Genomic DNA, 16272 nt, shown 5'->3' with positions numbered 1-16272 from the left:
GTCTTTGCTACATCCGCCGCATCAGGTTCTTCTGCAGCGGCAGACACCTGCTTTTGCTCCAGGCGACGTTGTCTACTATCGCCAATATCGAGGTTCACGGCGTTGGCTCGAAGGGCGCATTCTTCGCTGCCTCGGACGCGCTATGTATCTGGTTTTGGGGGCCTCTGGTGAGGTGCGTCGGTATCTCAATCAGCTGCGCCTCTGTCGTCGCACGGGATCTGCCGCTCGCCGTCTGCTTTCAGCGACGGTGCCGTCGGGTCAGCGCCCAGGGGACCCATCTACTGGCTCACCTCAGCCCCAGGTGTTACGGACGCTGCCTTCCATTTTGCCCCATGGCGACGCGCCGCCGCCGCCGCCGCCGCCGCCTGTTCTCCCGCCAGCGACGCCCGCAGTGGACGCGCCGCTGCAACGGCCGGGCGCGTCCCTGGGTCACGCGCCGCCATCGCTTCCCGTGATCAGCTGTCCTCCGTCATGGAACTCTTGCCCGCTCCGGACCATATGTCGTCTTCGCCCGCCCGGTGCCCCGGCCCGATGGAGGTCGACCCTTCGGCCCCTCCTGTTTCTCTACGGGCGCATACACCGCATGTTGGCGTGCACCCTGGAGCAGGTTTTCAGGCGTTTCCTAGCTCCCCGCAGTCCGAATGGCAGGGTGCGGGTGGCACAGCCTCGCCTGTTGTTAGGTTCCCCACCTCGTCGCATACGTCAACATGGGATCCACCCCACGGCGGACGGAAGCCTTATGACACAACCGTGCGCCGATTTGCGGGGGAGGAATGTGGTGTCACCGCCAGACACCACACTTGCTAGGTAGTAGCCTTTAAATCGGCCGCGGTCCGTTAGTATACGTCGGACCCGCGTGTCGCCACTATCAGTGATTGCAGACCGAGCGCCGCCACAAGGCAGGTCTAGAGACTCACTGACTTCTACGCTCTCATTTGCCGAGACGATAGTTAGCATAGCCGTTAGCTACGTTGTTTGCTACGACCTAGCAAGGCGCCAGTATCCGTACTATTGATATTGTGAATCATCTACCATAAAGAGCGACGTTCTCCATTAATGGATTAAAGTTAAGTATTCCACCAGCTACGTCAGTTTTTCTCAATTCTAATTCCCTTGTCATGTTCCAGACCTCACGCCAGCCTGCGTGAGCGGAGACGCGTGCATTTCGGCCTCCTTTACTAACCTTGGTTGGCTCTCCTGCCAATCACAAAAATAAGACTGGAGGGGAATGAAAGAGAAGCAGTGGTTGGGAAGGGAGTGAGACAGGGTTGTAGTCTCTCCCCGATGTTATTCAGTCTGTCTATTGAGCAAGCAGTGTACGAAACAAAAGAAAAATTCGGACTAGGTATTAAAATCCATGGAGAAGTAATAAAAACTTTGAGGTTCGCCGATGACATTGTAATTCTGTCAGAGACAGCAAAGGACTTGGAAGAGCAGTTGAATAGAATGTATAGTGTCTTGAAAGAAGGGTATAAGATGAACATCAATAAAAGCAAAACGAGGATAATGGAATGTAGTCGAATTAAGTCGGGTGATGCTGAGAGAATTAGATTAGGAAATGAGGCACTTAAAGTAGTAAAGGAATTTTGCTATTTGGGGAGCAAAATAACTGACGATGGTCGAAGTAGAGAGGATATAAAATGTAGACTGGCAATGGCAAGGAAGCATATCTGAGGAAGAGAAATTTGTTAACATCGAGTATAGATTTAAGTGTCAGGAAGTCGTTTCTGAAAGTATTTGTATGGAAGTGAAACATGGACGATAAATAGTTTGGACTAGAAGAGAATAGAAGCTTTCGAAATGTAGTGATACAGAAGAATGCTGAAGATTAAATGGGTTGGTCAGATAACTAATGAGGAGGTATTGAATAGAATTGGGGAGAAGAGGAATTTGTGGCGCAGCTTGACAAGAAGAAGGGACCGGTTGGTAGGACACGTTCTGAGGCATCAAAGAATCACAAATTTAGAATTGGAGGGCAACGTGGAGGGTAAAAATCGTAGAGGGAGAACAAGAGATGAATACACTAAGCAGATTCAGAAGGATGTAGATTGCAGTAGGTATTGGGAGATGAAGAAAGCTTACGCAGGATAGAGTAGCATGGAGAGCTGCATCAAACCAGTCTTAGGACTGAAGACCACAACAACAACAACAACATGATAAGGACCCTTTCCTCATTTACAGTCATGGTCCACATTTCGGCACCATACATAACAATTCATCTTGTAATTGTTTTGTAAATGAGGAATTTGGATTTTCATGATAGAAGAGAATTCCTAGGCATGGGTAATGCAGCAAAGTAGCATTTGTTACCTGCTGCTATTCTGACTTTCACCTCACTGCCAATGTCATTTGTCTGAGTAATAGTCGACTCAAGGTCCTTGAAGTCTCTCACCCTATCGGCTGTCCTGACATTTGGTAGGTTTTGTATGTTGGTCATTGCCATATACGTGGTCTTTTCGACACTAACTGTCAGGCCAAGTTCCCTTGCACCTTTCTCCACTTATTGATAGGCTTCGCCTAGCACAGCAGTGTTTTGTGCGAGTAATGCCACATCGTCAGCGTAGGCTAGATACTGTAGTGAACGATTTAAGAAGGTCCCTCCTTTGTTTAACTGAATCTGACTTGACTTTTTCTAGGCAAAGGTTGAATAGGAATGAGGAGATATTGTCATCCTGTTTATGTCCCTTCTTCACTTCCAGTTCTCTGGAGATTTCTCCCGGTATTTTTACTTTACAGTTGGTTTCGCTGGGGATCATAATAGAAAGTTTAATGAGCTTCTTAGGTATCTAAACATTCTGCATGGTGTCTGTTTGTTCTATATAGTGTCTCCCTACCACTTTCGCGCAACGACGCTCTGAGCGTGTTTTTTAGGGAATTGACTAGATTGAACCTGGGAACTGTTGCTGGCAAGGAGACGCCAGACCACACAAGACATGTAGAATTCAGAAGAGTTCAGTGATATAACCAAGTACTTAATGATTTCAGCGTCAGCTCCACTGCACTCCCTGTAAAAGAATCTTAATACTCCAGAATGAGATTTTCACTCTGCAGCGGAGTGTGCGCTGATATGAAACTTCCTGGCAGATTAAAACTGTGTGCCCGACCGAGAATCGAACTCGGGACCTTTGCCTTTCGCGGGCAAGTGCTCTACCAACTGAGCTACCGAAGCACGACTCACGACCGGTACTCACAGCTCTACTTCTGCCAGTATGCGTCTCCTACCTTCCAAACTTTACAGAAGCTCTTCTGCGAAACATGCATAACTAGCACTCCTGAAAGAAAGGATACTGTGGAGACATAGCTTAGCCACAGCCTGGGGGATGTTTCCAGAATGAGATTTTCACTCTGCAGCGGAGTGTGCGCTGATATGAAACTTCCTGGCAGATTAAAACTGTGTGCCCGACCGAGACTCGAACTCGGGACCTTTGCCTTTCGCGGGCAAGTGCTCTACCAACTGAGCTACCGAAGCACGACTCACGACCGGTACTCACAGCTTTACTTCTGCCAGTATCCGTCTCCTACCTTCCAAACTTTACAGAAGCTCTTCTGCGAAACATGCATTCTTAATCCCCTCTTCTATTTTCGTCTGATATGCTCTCCGTATTACTTCTAACTTCAGTTTCTCAATGTCAAACCTCTTTTGTTTGTGGCCTTTTTGTTTAGTCAATAGTGAGATCACTTGTCTATATTTCATTCTCACTAGATGGTGGTCTGAACTGCAGTGAGCTCCGCGTGGGCTCCTAACACCCATTATGTCCGATCCGTGTCTCCGATCAACCAATATATGGTCTATCTGATTTCTGGTTTGTCCATCTGGTGAAATACATGTTTCTTTGTGTATTTTTTTTGGTATGAGAAACATGTATTGCCGAAAGTCATGTTTTTGCTTATAGCAAAATCTACAGCCCCAAGTCCATTGTCGTTTGATATTTCATGGAGGCTATGTCTTCCTATGGTTGGCTGAAAAGTCTCTTCTTTTCCTATTTTTGAATTCAGATCTTCTATTAATATCTTGACATCGTGTTTGGGAGCCTGATCACACAGTTGCTCTACCTTACTATAAAACTCGTCCTTTTGTTGTTCATCTGCCTTCTCTGTGGATGTTTGTACATTTTTCATTGTAATGTTGAAAAATTTCCACTTAATCTTAATATAGACATCCGTTCATTGATTGGTTGGAAGCACATCACCGCATGTTTCAGCTCTTTAGCGACCACAGCACTTGTTCGAAAGGCATTCATTCTCCCGCCACTTTAGAAGATAGTAAAATTTCCTGTGTCCATTATGTCACTCCCCTTCCACCTAATTTCAAGGAGAGCCAATAGTTTTATACTGCAGTTGCTTACTTACGTTAGTAGCTGACGTAGGGCTTGAGCTTGGTACAAGCTCAGCACATTCCATGTTCCTATGTACATATCTCTTATCCTTTTTTTGTATGCTGGGGTCGTCATCGAAATATCTATCCGGCTTATTCGCAACAACTGGTGTTTTACAGGGGGAGATTGTTAATCTTCAGCCCAACCGTTTTAGGGATTGCCCTTACAGCTAGCAGGGTAGCTGGCTTCATGTTCAGAGGCGCCTTTGTAGATCTCTCTAGTAACTGCAAGGCAGCATGTGATTTGTATCGGGTTTATTATCTTAGGGAGACTGGCTTCACCACGCCTCTAGAGAATTCTCTGCCCTATTCTGATCTTAAAGCTTCAATAAAAAAGTCTTTTCTGGAAAAATCAACATACCGCGACTCTCTCACTACAGTTCTTTTTATATACGATTCTCAAGTGTCGTCGCTGACGTGATGCTGTCCAGTACCATCTGTTTTTGCACTCGTTTTTGGTTTTAATAAAACCCCATGTAATTTCAGGCACTCTTGTCAATTCGCACCTCTCTACCTAAAATTACTTCGTGTATTAATGGATTTTCAGATGCTAACGGTCTCTTAGATCACACTGTACATATACTTACGACCATATCTTCTGGGTGCTTCACTGTTTTTGGAAGGCAGTCTATGAGTGTCTAATTTTGTAAGCATTTAGCGTTCCATTCGTTTGATATTACGTCTTGGAGCAATATAGGAGTACTTTTCTAGTATTCTTCAAAGAAGAAGTAACAGAGCGAGCTCACGCTGCAGATGGTAGCACAAAGAATCCCAGCGCCATAGCGTCGCTTTTAAGCCAGAATTGGCCCCGGGCGGAGGTAGAGAACTTACATCTCTCACTAGGGCGGAGAGGAAACAAGTTTCGTGTGGTAAAAGATTCTGGAAAAGTCGAAGGGTCAGTCTTAACTGAATCAGTGGTAGTTTCGTCGGCCGACACGGCGGTTGGCTGGTGAAAGTCTACAGAGACAGCGGTGATGGAGTTACACCGGCGGGCAGATGCAGCAGGAAATGGGGTCAGCAAGTCCTAACGAGAATGACCTGCTTTTAGCTACTTCAGAGCCCCATTACAGCAGTCATCTTATCCTATTCGTCTTAAACATGATCGAAGCATCTACATCATCATCTCTGTGTATTTTTAACTACTGTACAAATAATCTGTCGTTAAATCCTCTAAAATTTATGAAACTGTCTTCTTTTAAATGATATTCTTGTGATCTATGAACAGTACTGAAGACTTATTTAATAACTTAGTTGCTTTCTTACATTTTACCACCATTGTAAAATTTTGACTGATAAGTGATCGTTCCCATCCGCAGTGTGGAAAATCCAGAAGAAACGCAGAGGAAAAGAAAAGTAGACATACAAGCAGAGTGTGATTGGCAAGCTTCAAACTTGGCGATTCTACCAATCTGAATTCAGTTCTCCTGCAAGAATGCTACGGAAGTGTTGCACATGATAACAATTGCTCAGTATGGTGACAGCAAGAAACTGTCTTTATTTGTGTAATGTAACGAGCATAGCTACTAGTAACAGATGTTATTTGGCTTTTCCTGCATTATGCGTATTGCAAATTAAGAAAGCTTTTTTTTACCTACTGCAGTCGTTTTATTGGGGAAATATCGTCAGTGGTGATTCTGTAAAAGTCATCTCAAGCATGAAGTTTTACGAAATTACAGTAAAGTGCAACTATAAACTAAATACACTTAAAGAAAGTGTGGGCTTTAAAAGGCGACAAAAGCGCGCAATGAAAGTGATGCCATGCTCTATTCGACTGGAACCTCTGCTTGCAAGTAGATGAAACTTCAGTTTCATGGAAACATGTGTTAAGGAGCAAAAACTAACGAGTAAATAACATCTCATTCGTGAGCAAAACTTAACTGTAATCGAATATAGTGTCTGAAAAGAATTTACGCCATCACCATTTATGATGCTTTACCAATGGAGTGAAACGCTTCCGGTAAAAACTGGTTTTAATTTGCAACAAGATGAAGAAAGGGAACTCCAGCGCATACTTGTTATATCCCAGCTGCTACATAAAATGGCCATTCAAACTAACATACACTTTCTGCTTCATTACCATTTGCTGCATATTTTACGTGAGTATATTTGGTTTCTTTATAGCACTTACAAAATATCTCGTTGAGCCAATATTGATATACTTTTGTAATCATCCTACACGCCGAATGTTACTCATCTTAAATTTAGGAAGCTTGTTGCTTCTATTAACTTTTTCCTTCCGATGAAGGTGAAAATGTCACGTGGCAGAAGAAACTTTCTGTATGTGTGCCTGTCAAAGAAATAAAATAATTTAACATAAAAAGTAGCAACCATACTGTTGTTCAAGAGCAGTGTACTATCCCAGCGATCAAGTAATTTAATAGTCTTAAGAGCAATAGGAGTAATATGTCAAGATTTTAAACTCTGAAATTAACTACATAGCAGATATTTTAATTGCACTAGGAAAAAATTAATATTTTTGTGGTTCGGTCTTAATCCATCATCAAAAGTCAATAAAAATTCCTTTATTCAAACTGTGTTTAACTATTCAGTTTTACATATAAAAAGTAACTGGAACATGAATTAATACAAGTGAGATAAATTCAACTGTCTATTTTAATTTCCTGTGTTAAGTATAAAAAATGTATTCAGTAGTTTTATAGAGTTTGTAATTTGTAGTTGTAAGTATGCTGTCAATGCACTGAATAACGTTCTGTTCTCAAGGTGAAATTAAATTTTGTACGTTGTAGCAAGATTCTTTGGTGTTTACTAACATGAAGTAATGTAAGTCTGTAGGAAAGTACTAAATGGAAAGCAAAAACCGTTCAGAGATTTATCTCCGTATTATTAGGATATAATAAGTATTGCAACAGCAGTTCGTTGTACAGAAACAAATTTCCATATTGACGATAAGCTGTGGTAGAGTGACGTTTATTTTGTACCTAATGGAAAGCAAAACGAATTTGTCGTGGCCGAACGAGTGCATGTCGTATTAATGGGAATTATGTTGTGTGATCCGCATAATGTGGCTACAGAAAGATGCAAGGTCGTGCAATACATAATAGTAACAACACATGCACCATGTGATGCGTCAGTGGATAGTGTCGTTCTGCCAATTTTGTAAGTAGCTTGTCATTGGGGCGTGGGTTAATAATTTGGCATTCATTTTCGTGCTTATGCATGTATAGCGAAAGCAATTTTACCATTTAATTTACACGAGCTGATTGCAGAAGACTAGAAAGTATGGTGGAAATTGTAAAGGGTCGAAGCTGTGTGTTTCGTCTCTTTTCATTCCGCGATTCTGTAATATGTCAATTAGCTACGTTTTTGATATACAAATTAGAAGCAGTTTGATACGCAAATTAATAACATCTCAATTAAATCCAATCGAAATTAGTGAAATTACGGAAACGCATGTTTATTTGTATCTGCAATATACACTCCTGGAAATTGAAATAAGAACACCGTGAATTCATTGTCCCAGGAAGGGGAAACTTTGACACATTCCTGGGGTCAGATACATCACATGATCACACTGACAGCACCACAGGCACATAGACACAGGCAACAGAGCATGCACAATTTCGGCACTAGTACAGTGTATATCCACCTTTCGCAGCAATGCAGGCTGCTATTCTCCCATGGAGACGATCGTAGAGATGCTGGATGTAGTACTGTGGAACGGCTTGCCATGCCATTTTCACCTGGCGCCTCAGTTGGACCAGCGTTCGTGCTGGACGTGCAGACCGCGTGAGACGACGCTTCATCCAGTCCCAAACATGCTCAATGGGGGACAGATCCGGAGATCTTGCTGGCCAGGGTAGTTGACTTACACCTTCTAGAGCACGTTGGGTGGCATGGGATACATGCGGACATGCATTGTCCTGTTGGAACAGCAAGTTCCCTTGCCGGTCTAGGAATGGTAGAACGATGGGTTCGATGACGGTTTGGATGTACCATGCACTATTCAGTGTCCCCTCGACCATCACCAGAGGTGTACGGCCAGTGTAGGAGATCACTCCCCACACCATGATGCCGGGTGTTGGCCCTGTGTGCCTCGGTCGTATGCAGTCCTGATTGTGGCGCTCACCTGCACGGCGCCAAACACGCATACGACCATCATTGGCACCAAGGCAGAAGCGACTCTCATCGCTGAAGACGACACGTCTCCATTCGTCCCTCCATTCACGCCTGTCGCGACACCACTGGAGGCGGGCTGCACGATGTTGGGGCGTGAGCGGAAGACGGCCTAACGGTGTGCGGGACTGTAGCCCAGCTTCATGGAGACGGTTGCGAATGGTCCTCGCCGATACCCCAGGAGCAACAGTGTCCCTAATTTGCTGGGAAGTGGCGGTGAGGTCCCCTACGGCACTGCGTAGGATCCTACGGTCTTGGCGTGCATGCGTGCGTCGCTGCGGTCCGGTCCCAGGTCGACGGGCACGTGCACCTTCCGCCGACCACTGGCGACAACATCGATGTACTGTGGAGACCTCACGCCCCACGTGTTGAGAAATTCGGCGGTACGTCCACCCGGCCTCCCGCATGCCCACTATACGCCCTCGCTCAAAGTCCGTCAACTGCACATACGGCTCACGTCCACGCTGTCGCGGCATGCTACCAGTGTTAAAGACTGCGATGGAGCTCCGTATGCCACGGCAAACTGGCTGACACTGACGGCGGCGGTGCACAAATGCTACGCAGCTAGCGCCATTCGACGGCCAACACCGCGGTTCCTGGTGTGTCCGCTGTGTCGTGCGTGTGATCATTGCTTGTACAGCCCTCTCGCAGTGTCCGGAGCAAGTATGGTGGGTCTGACACACCGGTGTCAATGTGTTCTTTTTTCCATTTGCAGGAGTGTAGTGACTGACTGCGTAGGTGATTTCTGTTTTTTCTTTTATTTTTGCACTTGCGGATGTACTGGTTACAGCTTAAGACTACTTCAGACAACTGTGTCCACCCCGGAGTAGACAGGACATTCCGATAGAGGGACCCTCATAACACCCGCTGGGCTTAGGAGGTGGCGATAAGGCCTATCGGCAGGCGCGGGGGAATGCCGGTGGGACCAGATCAAGCCATCTTCGTTTTCCCACGCTAGAAAACAGTGCGTCATGGACACTAAAAAATACGACACCTAAGTTGGTTGAAATATCATGACTTAAAATTCTCTTACACAAGTTTATGGAAGTTGGGCACCACTACACTTGAGTGGTATGGTCGCATTTTTTCTGTTTTGGTGGAAGTAAAGCGGTGTCACTTTACTTTTTTTCATTGATGGGACACTAATTGTAGCTCTCCTGGTTCGCAATTGCCAACTTGAGGTCCGACAAAAATTAGCAGAACAGACGCGCCCTATGCTCTTTCGACTCTTTGGGTTCTGTTTCCGGTAGACAGACGTCAGTTTCTGCCTGCAGTAGAGGCACTTCTGATCTCTTAGAGGCACTTCTGATTCTGATCTCTACTGGTTTACAGAGACCCCTCGTTCAGACCTTGTCCAAAGACGATGCAGCAGCTGCCAGCAAACAGGCGCACAGTGAGCCACCGGCAGCACCAGCAGCCAACACATTCACACGGCAGGGATGGAGAGATTTGCGTGCAGTACCGGCCGTATAATTCGTGATGAAATGAGTAACACTGCATAATTTCACTGTTAGATTCAATTTGGCCACTGTGGCAGGCACATCTGCGCAATAACTTCACTTCTGTTACCAGAATGATAAGCAATCGCTGTTGCCGAGTTGTGGATTTTGCTCAGTCAGTTTTAATATTTTAGGAAGCTGAATTTACCGTCACACGCTTTCCTGTCCCAAACTTTACCAACCTCAAGTTATCTGAATTCTGATTTTTCCTTTTATTGTTAGTGACTTTACGTTAGCTGTAAGCTTTTATTGAAGTATTTGACAATGTTTAAAGTGAATCAGTCATTGTTAATAAACTCAGGGATTTATTTTACCTTTCATAGTTAGTCATCCCATTGCATTAGAGGAAATCTGTGATTACCTTCAACCATCGAGCCATTGCTGAGCCGAAAATGAGTGTTTATTAATTACGTTGCAAGAAGTTTAAATAGAAGCATATCATTGAGTACAGTACAGATCTATGTAGGCAACTTGTTAGCATTGTTTATCTCTCTTTAACAGATAGGAAAACCTTCAAACGTGTGTGAAATCTTATGGGACTTAACTGCTAAGGTGATCAGTACCTAAGCTTACACACTACTTAACCTAAATTATCCTAAGGACAAACACACACACACACACACACACACACACACACACACCCATGCCCGAGGGAGGACTCGAACCTGAGCCGGGACCAGCCGCGCAGTCCATTACTACAACACCCAAGACCGCTGGGCTAATCCGCATGGCAACAGAGAGAAGCTCTTGCAAAATGTATCTCGGGTAGGATCAGTTTGAGTTCCTAAGAACTGTAGCAACAAGTGAGGCAATACTGACACTATGAATCATCGTAGAATATACACTCCTGGAAATGGAAAAAAGAACACATTGACACCGGTGTGTCAGACCCACCATACTTGCTCCGGACACTGCGAGAGGGCTGTACAAGCAATGATCACACGCACGACACAGCGGACACACCAGGAACCGCGGTGTTGGCCGTCGAATGGCGCTAGCTGCGCAGCATTTGTGCACCGCCGCCGTCAGTGTCAGCCAGTTTGCCGTGGCATACGGAGCTCCATCGCAGTCTTTAACACTGGTAGCATGCCACGACAGCGTGGACGTGAGCCGTATGTGCAGTTGACGGACTTTGAGCGAGGGCGTATAGTGGGCATACGGGAGGCCGGGTGGACGTACCGCCGAATTGCTCAACACGCGGGGCGTGAGGTCTCCACAGTACATCGATGTTGTCGCCAGTGGTCGGTGGAAGGAGCACGTGCCCGTCGACCTGGGACCGGACCGCAGCGACGCACGGATGCACGCCAAGACCGTAGGATCCTACGCAGTGCCGTAGGGGACCTCACCGCCACTTCCCAGCAAATTAGGGACACTGTTGCTCCTGGGGTATCGGCGATGACCATTAGCAACCGTCTCCACGAAGCTGGGCTACGGTCCCGCTCACCGTTAGGCCGTCTTCCGCTCACGCCCCAACATCGTGCAGCCCGCCTCCAGTGGTGTCGCGACAGGCGTGAATGGAGGGACGAATGGAGACGTGTCGTCTTCAGCGATGAGAGTCGCTTCTGCCTTGGTGCCAATGATGGTCGTATGCGTGTTTGGCGCCGTGCAGGTGAGCGCCACAATCAGGACTGCATACGACCGAGGCACACAGGGCCAACACCCGGCATCATGGTGTGGGGAGTGATCTCCTACACTGGCCGTACACCTCTGGTGATGGTCGAGGGGACACTGAATAGTGCATGGTACATCCAAACCGTCATCGAACCCATCGTTCTACCATTCCTAGACCGGCAAGGGAACTTGCTGTTCCAACAGGACAATGCATGTCCGCATGTATCCCATGCCACCCAACGTGCTCTAGAAGGTGTAAGTCAACTACCCTGTCCCCCATTGAGCATGTTTGGGACTGGATGAAGCGTCGTCTCACGCGGTCTGCACGTCCAGCACGAACGCTGGTCCAACTGAGGCGCCAGGTGGAAATGGCATGGCAAGCCGTTCCACAGGACTACATCCAGCATCACTACGATCGTCTCCATGGGAGAATAGCAGCCTGCATTGCTGCGAAAGGTGGATATACACTGTACTATTGCCGACATTGTGCATGCTCTGTTGCCTGTGTCTATGTGCCTGTGGTGCTGTCAGTGTGATCATGTGATTTATCTGACCCCAGGAATGTGTCAATAAACTTTCCCCTTCCTGGGACAATGAATTCACGGTGTTCTTATTTCAATTTCCAGGAGTGTAGATTGAAAAAGGCGATACACATTTATAACATTTGTAGATTTAGGTAAACCTGTAGACTGGATTACATGATTTGAAATTATGATGATAGGAGGGATAAAGTACAGCGTGCAAAGATTATCTACAGCTTTCGCAGTTATAAGAAACAAGCTACATGAAAGCGAAGCAATGGTTGAGAAGGGAGTGATGTTATTAAATCTGTACTTTGAGAAAGCTGTGAATAAATTTTGCAGCCATGTGGGAGGGAAATTAAAGTTCAAGAAGAAATTTTGGAATCTGTTACTGTACGCCAATAAGACTGCATTGCTGCCGGAGATGGCAGAGAACTTGGAAAGATCAGTCGAACGGAATGAGTAGTGTCTGGACTAGATACTGTTACATGAGTGTCAGCAAAAGGAAAACTAGGGTCATGGTAATCGAATTAAATTGGTAGGTTCTACGGGAATTAGTAAATGTTCTCTGAAAGTATTTTTTGAAGTGTAACGTTGCATGGAAGTGAAACGTGGCCAGTTATCAGTACAGACTAAAAGAGAATAAAAGTTTCTGGAACGATGTGACACACATGAAGGTTGGACGTTAGTTGGATTAGTTGGATAGACCGGATAAATGATGAGGAGATACGGAATAGAATCTGAGAGAAGAGAGCTTTATGGCACAACCTGACTAACCAATACGCTGCTGTGGACGTGTATACAAGTCCTGCTACGCCGTTGGCCAGGAGTTGCGGACGTGTATAAGCGCGCCGCTTTGATTTTGTTACAGTGCTGTTACTTCCATAGCTCAATGAATAAAAAAAGTTTCGAGTATTTATCTTACAACATATGTACCTCACTGAGTGCTATGATTTTCAAACACCTTCGATTCGCTGTTTTGAATTGTTTATGAGATATAAGGATTTTTATGATCACATGATTCGACAGGAGCAAGCCTGTGAAGAGACGCGTCACCCTCGACTGTCCTTCAGCTATAAATCCCAATAACTCTAGAACGAAATGAGATATTCTTCTGCTCTAACTTTTAAATAAAATTTCAATATATTATCAACGTTTCATTCACTGTAATGTGTAAGCTAAAATCAACCATATGCAAAGTTTAAGTATTTGCTTTTTTTTTACCTCTGAGAGCTCTTTAAAAGTTCGTCCAATGTTTTACTTCATGAGCGAGAGAAGAAACAGTGACAAACATGATGGTGCCCCTCTCACGGATCCCGATTCTGGAGCCATGGCTGAGAGCCAGCACACTGGCAGAGCCGAAAAGCATTCTCCGCCTCTCTGCGCGAAAAATACTACCACACTACTTGTTTCGTGCCAGATACTTGCAGTTACGTAAATTAATTTGTGCAGAACACGTTTTGCTAGCCGCATCACCGATATCATTTACAAGTGTTGGCTGTGATACTCTGGCCCCATACCCACTTACATGCAGTTAACATAGGAGATGCGTAGAAGCAATAAAACCTGAAAATGCAGTAGCGGATAGTAAGAACCAATATCAACAGAAGCAAACTACCTTCCAAAATATTAAATAAAGTAAAGAACAATAACGGTTATAAATAAAATGCACAAAATCGTGGACATTCTCTTGTATTAATTTATATAGTTACCCGCTTTTTCTGTCACACCATTATTCAAGAAAGGTAGTAGAAGTAATCTACTAAATTACAGGTCTGCTGGCGGTTCTAGGCACTTCAGTCCGGATGCGCTGCTGCTATGGTCGCAGTTTCGAATCGTGCCTCGGGCGTGGATGTCTGTGATGTCCTTAGGTTAGTTAGGTTTAATTAGTTCTAAATCTAGGGGACTGATGACCTCAGATGTTAAGTCGCATAGTGCTTAGAGCCATTTGAACCATTACAGTTCCGTGTCATTAACGTCGACATACAGCAAAATTTTGGAACATATATTGTGTTCAAACATTATGAATTACCTCGAAGAAAACGGTCTATTGACACACAGTGAACACCGATTTAGAAAACATCGTTCTTGTGAAACAGAACTAGCTCTTCATTTACACGAAGTGTTGAGTGCTACTGACAACGGATTTCAAATTGATTCCGTATTTATAGATATCCGGAAGGCTTTTGACCCATACCACACAAATGGCTTGTAGCGAAATTGCGTGCTTATGGAATATCGTCTCAGTTATGTGTGTGGATTCGTGATTTCCTGTCAGAGAGGTCACAGTTTGTACTGTACTGATGTAAAGTCATCGAGTAAAACAGAAGTGATTTCTTGCGTTCCCCAAGGTAGTGTTATAGGCCCTTTGCTGTTCCTTACCTATATAAACGATTTGGGAGACAATCTGAGCAGCTTTCTTAGGTTGTTTGCAGGTGATGCTGTCGTTTACCGACTAGTAAAGTCGTCAGAAGATGAAAACAAATTGCAAAACAATTTAGAAAAGGTATCTGAATGGTGCGAAAATTGGCAAGTGACCCTAAATAACTCGCTACATCTGACAAAGGTAGATATTTCAACATCCTCAAAAAAATAAAAAACTTTAAGCACGTGAAAGAAAAAAGATTCGAATAAAATTCAAAGTGGACAAACATAAATACGAAACAAGAATTTATCCACAAGTCCACAAAATTACTCTTAAACAAAAACTTTCCAAGAAGTGAAATGACCTCACAAAGTGCACACAACAGAATTTACACAAATTACAGTGGGGTGACCTAAGTAGTGAGAAGGCGATAAGCATATATACAAATATCATTAGCATCGTGTACACAGAGCATAAAAGGGCTGTGCAATGGCTTAGTTGTCATTTGTATTCAGGTGATTTATGTCAAAGGATTTTCGACTTGATTATGCCCTCACGACGGGAATCAACAAACTTTGAATGCGGATTGGCAGTTGGTGCTAGACGTATGGCATCCCATTTCGTAAATCATTAGGGAATTCAACATTCTGCAATCCCCACTGTCAAGATTATGCCAAGCATGCCGAATTTCAGGTATTACCCCTCACCACAGACAATGCAATGGCGGAGGGCATTCACTTCACGACCGAGAGCAACGGCGTTTGTGTAGATATACCAGCGCTATCAGACAAGCAACACTTAAGTGAAATAACCACAGAAATCAATGTGTGACGTACGACAAACCTATCTGTTATGACAGTGCGGCGAAATTTGACGTTAATGGGCTATGGAAGCAGAAGAACGACCCAAATGCCTTTGCTAACAGCACATCGTCTGGTGCGCCTCTCCCCGGCTCGTGACCCTGGACGACTGGGAAACGGTGGCCTGGTCAGATGAATCCTGATTTCAGTTGGTAGGGCCGATGGTAGTGTTCTACTATGTGGGCAAATCCCTCGAAGGCATGGACCTAAGTTGTCAATAAGGCACTGTATAAGATAGTGTGGCTCCATAATGGTGTGAACTGTGTTTACATGGCTTGAACTGTATGTTCGGCTACTTGAGGAACATTTGCAGCCATTCGTGGACGTCATGTTCCCAAACAATGATGCAGTTTTTCTGGATGACAATTCGCCATGTCACCCGGCCACAGTTGTTCGTGATTGGTTTGAAAAACGTTCTAAACAATTCGTGCGAATGATTTGGCCACACAGATCGCCCGACATGAATCCCAACGAACATCTATGGACCTAATCAAGAGGTCAGTAGGTGCACATAATTGTGCGCTGGCAACTCTTACGCAATTATGGACGTCTATAGAGGCAACATGAATCAATATTTCTGCGGGGGTCTTCCAACGGCTTGTTGAGTCCATGTCACGTCAAGCTGTGCGCTACTCTGGGCAAAAGGAGGTTCAACACGATGTTATGAGTATCCCACTGCTTTTGTCACCTCAACGTATGTTTCATACAGTTTATTTCTGTATTAATTTGGTTTTATGTGGTTTACTTTCAGTAACAGAAACAATCAAATGACGAATATACACGTCACCTAAGTGACATAAACAATGCTTAAAATTACACAAAATACAGATAATTGGAACCTACAGTATCGACGTCTTTGACAACAAAATACTTCCCTGGTAATGTAAAGCACATTGCCTCACCTGTA

The 16272-nt window shown here is 44.8% G+C and overlaps 1 non-coding gene across 1 annotated transcript; it reads right to left on the bottom strand.

The window, feature by feature from the left end:
- Positions 1 to 3095: 3095 nt before the first annotated feature.
- Positions 3096 to 3170, bottom strand: Trnas-cga (transfer RNA serine (anticodon CGA)). The gene has a single exon. It is a non-coding gene; the product is annotated as a tRNA-Ser (tRNA).
- Positions 3171 to 16272: the final 13102 nt, after the last annotated feature.

The sequence above is a fragment of the Schistocerca gregaria genome, chromosome X (genome assembly GCF_023897955.1).
Source record: "Schistocerca gregaria isolate iqSchGreg1 chromosome X, iqSchGreg1.2, whole genome shotgun sequence".
NCBI lineage: Eukaryota > Metazoa > Arthropoda > Insecta > Orthoptera > Acrididae > Schistocerca > Schistocerca gregaria.
Note: the sequence above shows the minus strand (reverse complement) of the source record. Positions and strands in the feature narration are given on the sequence as shown.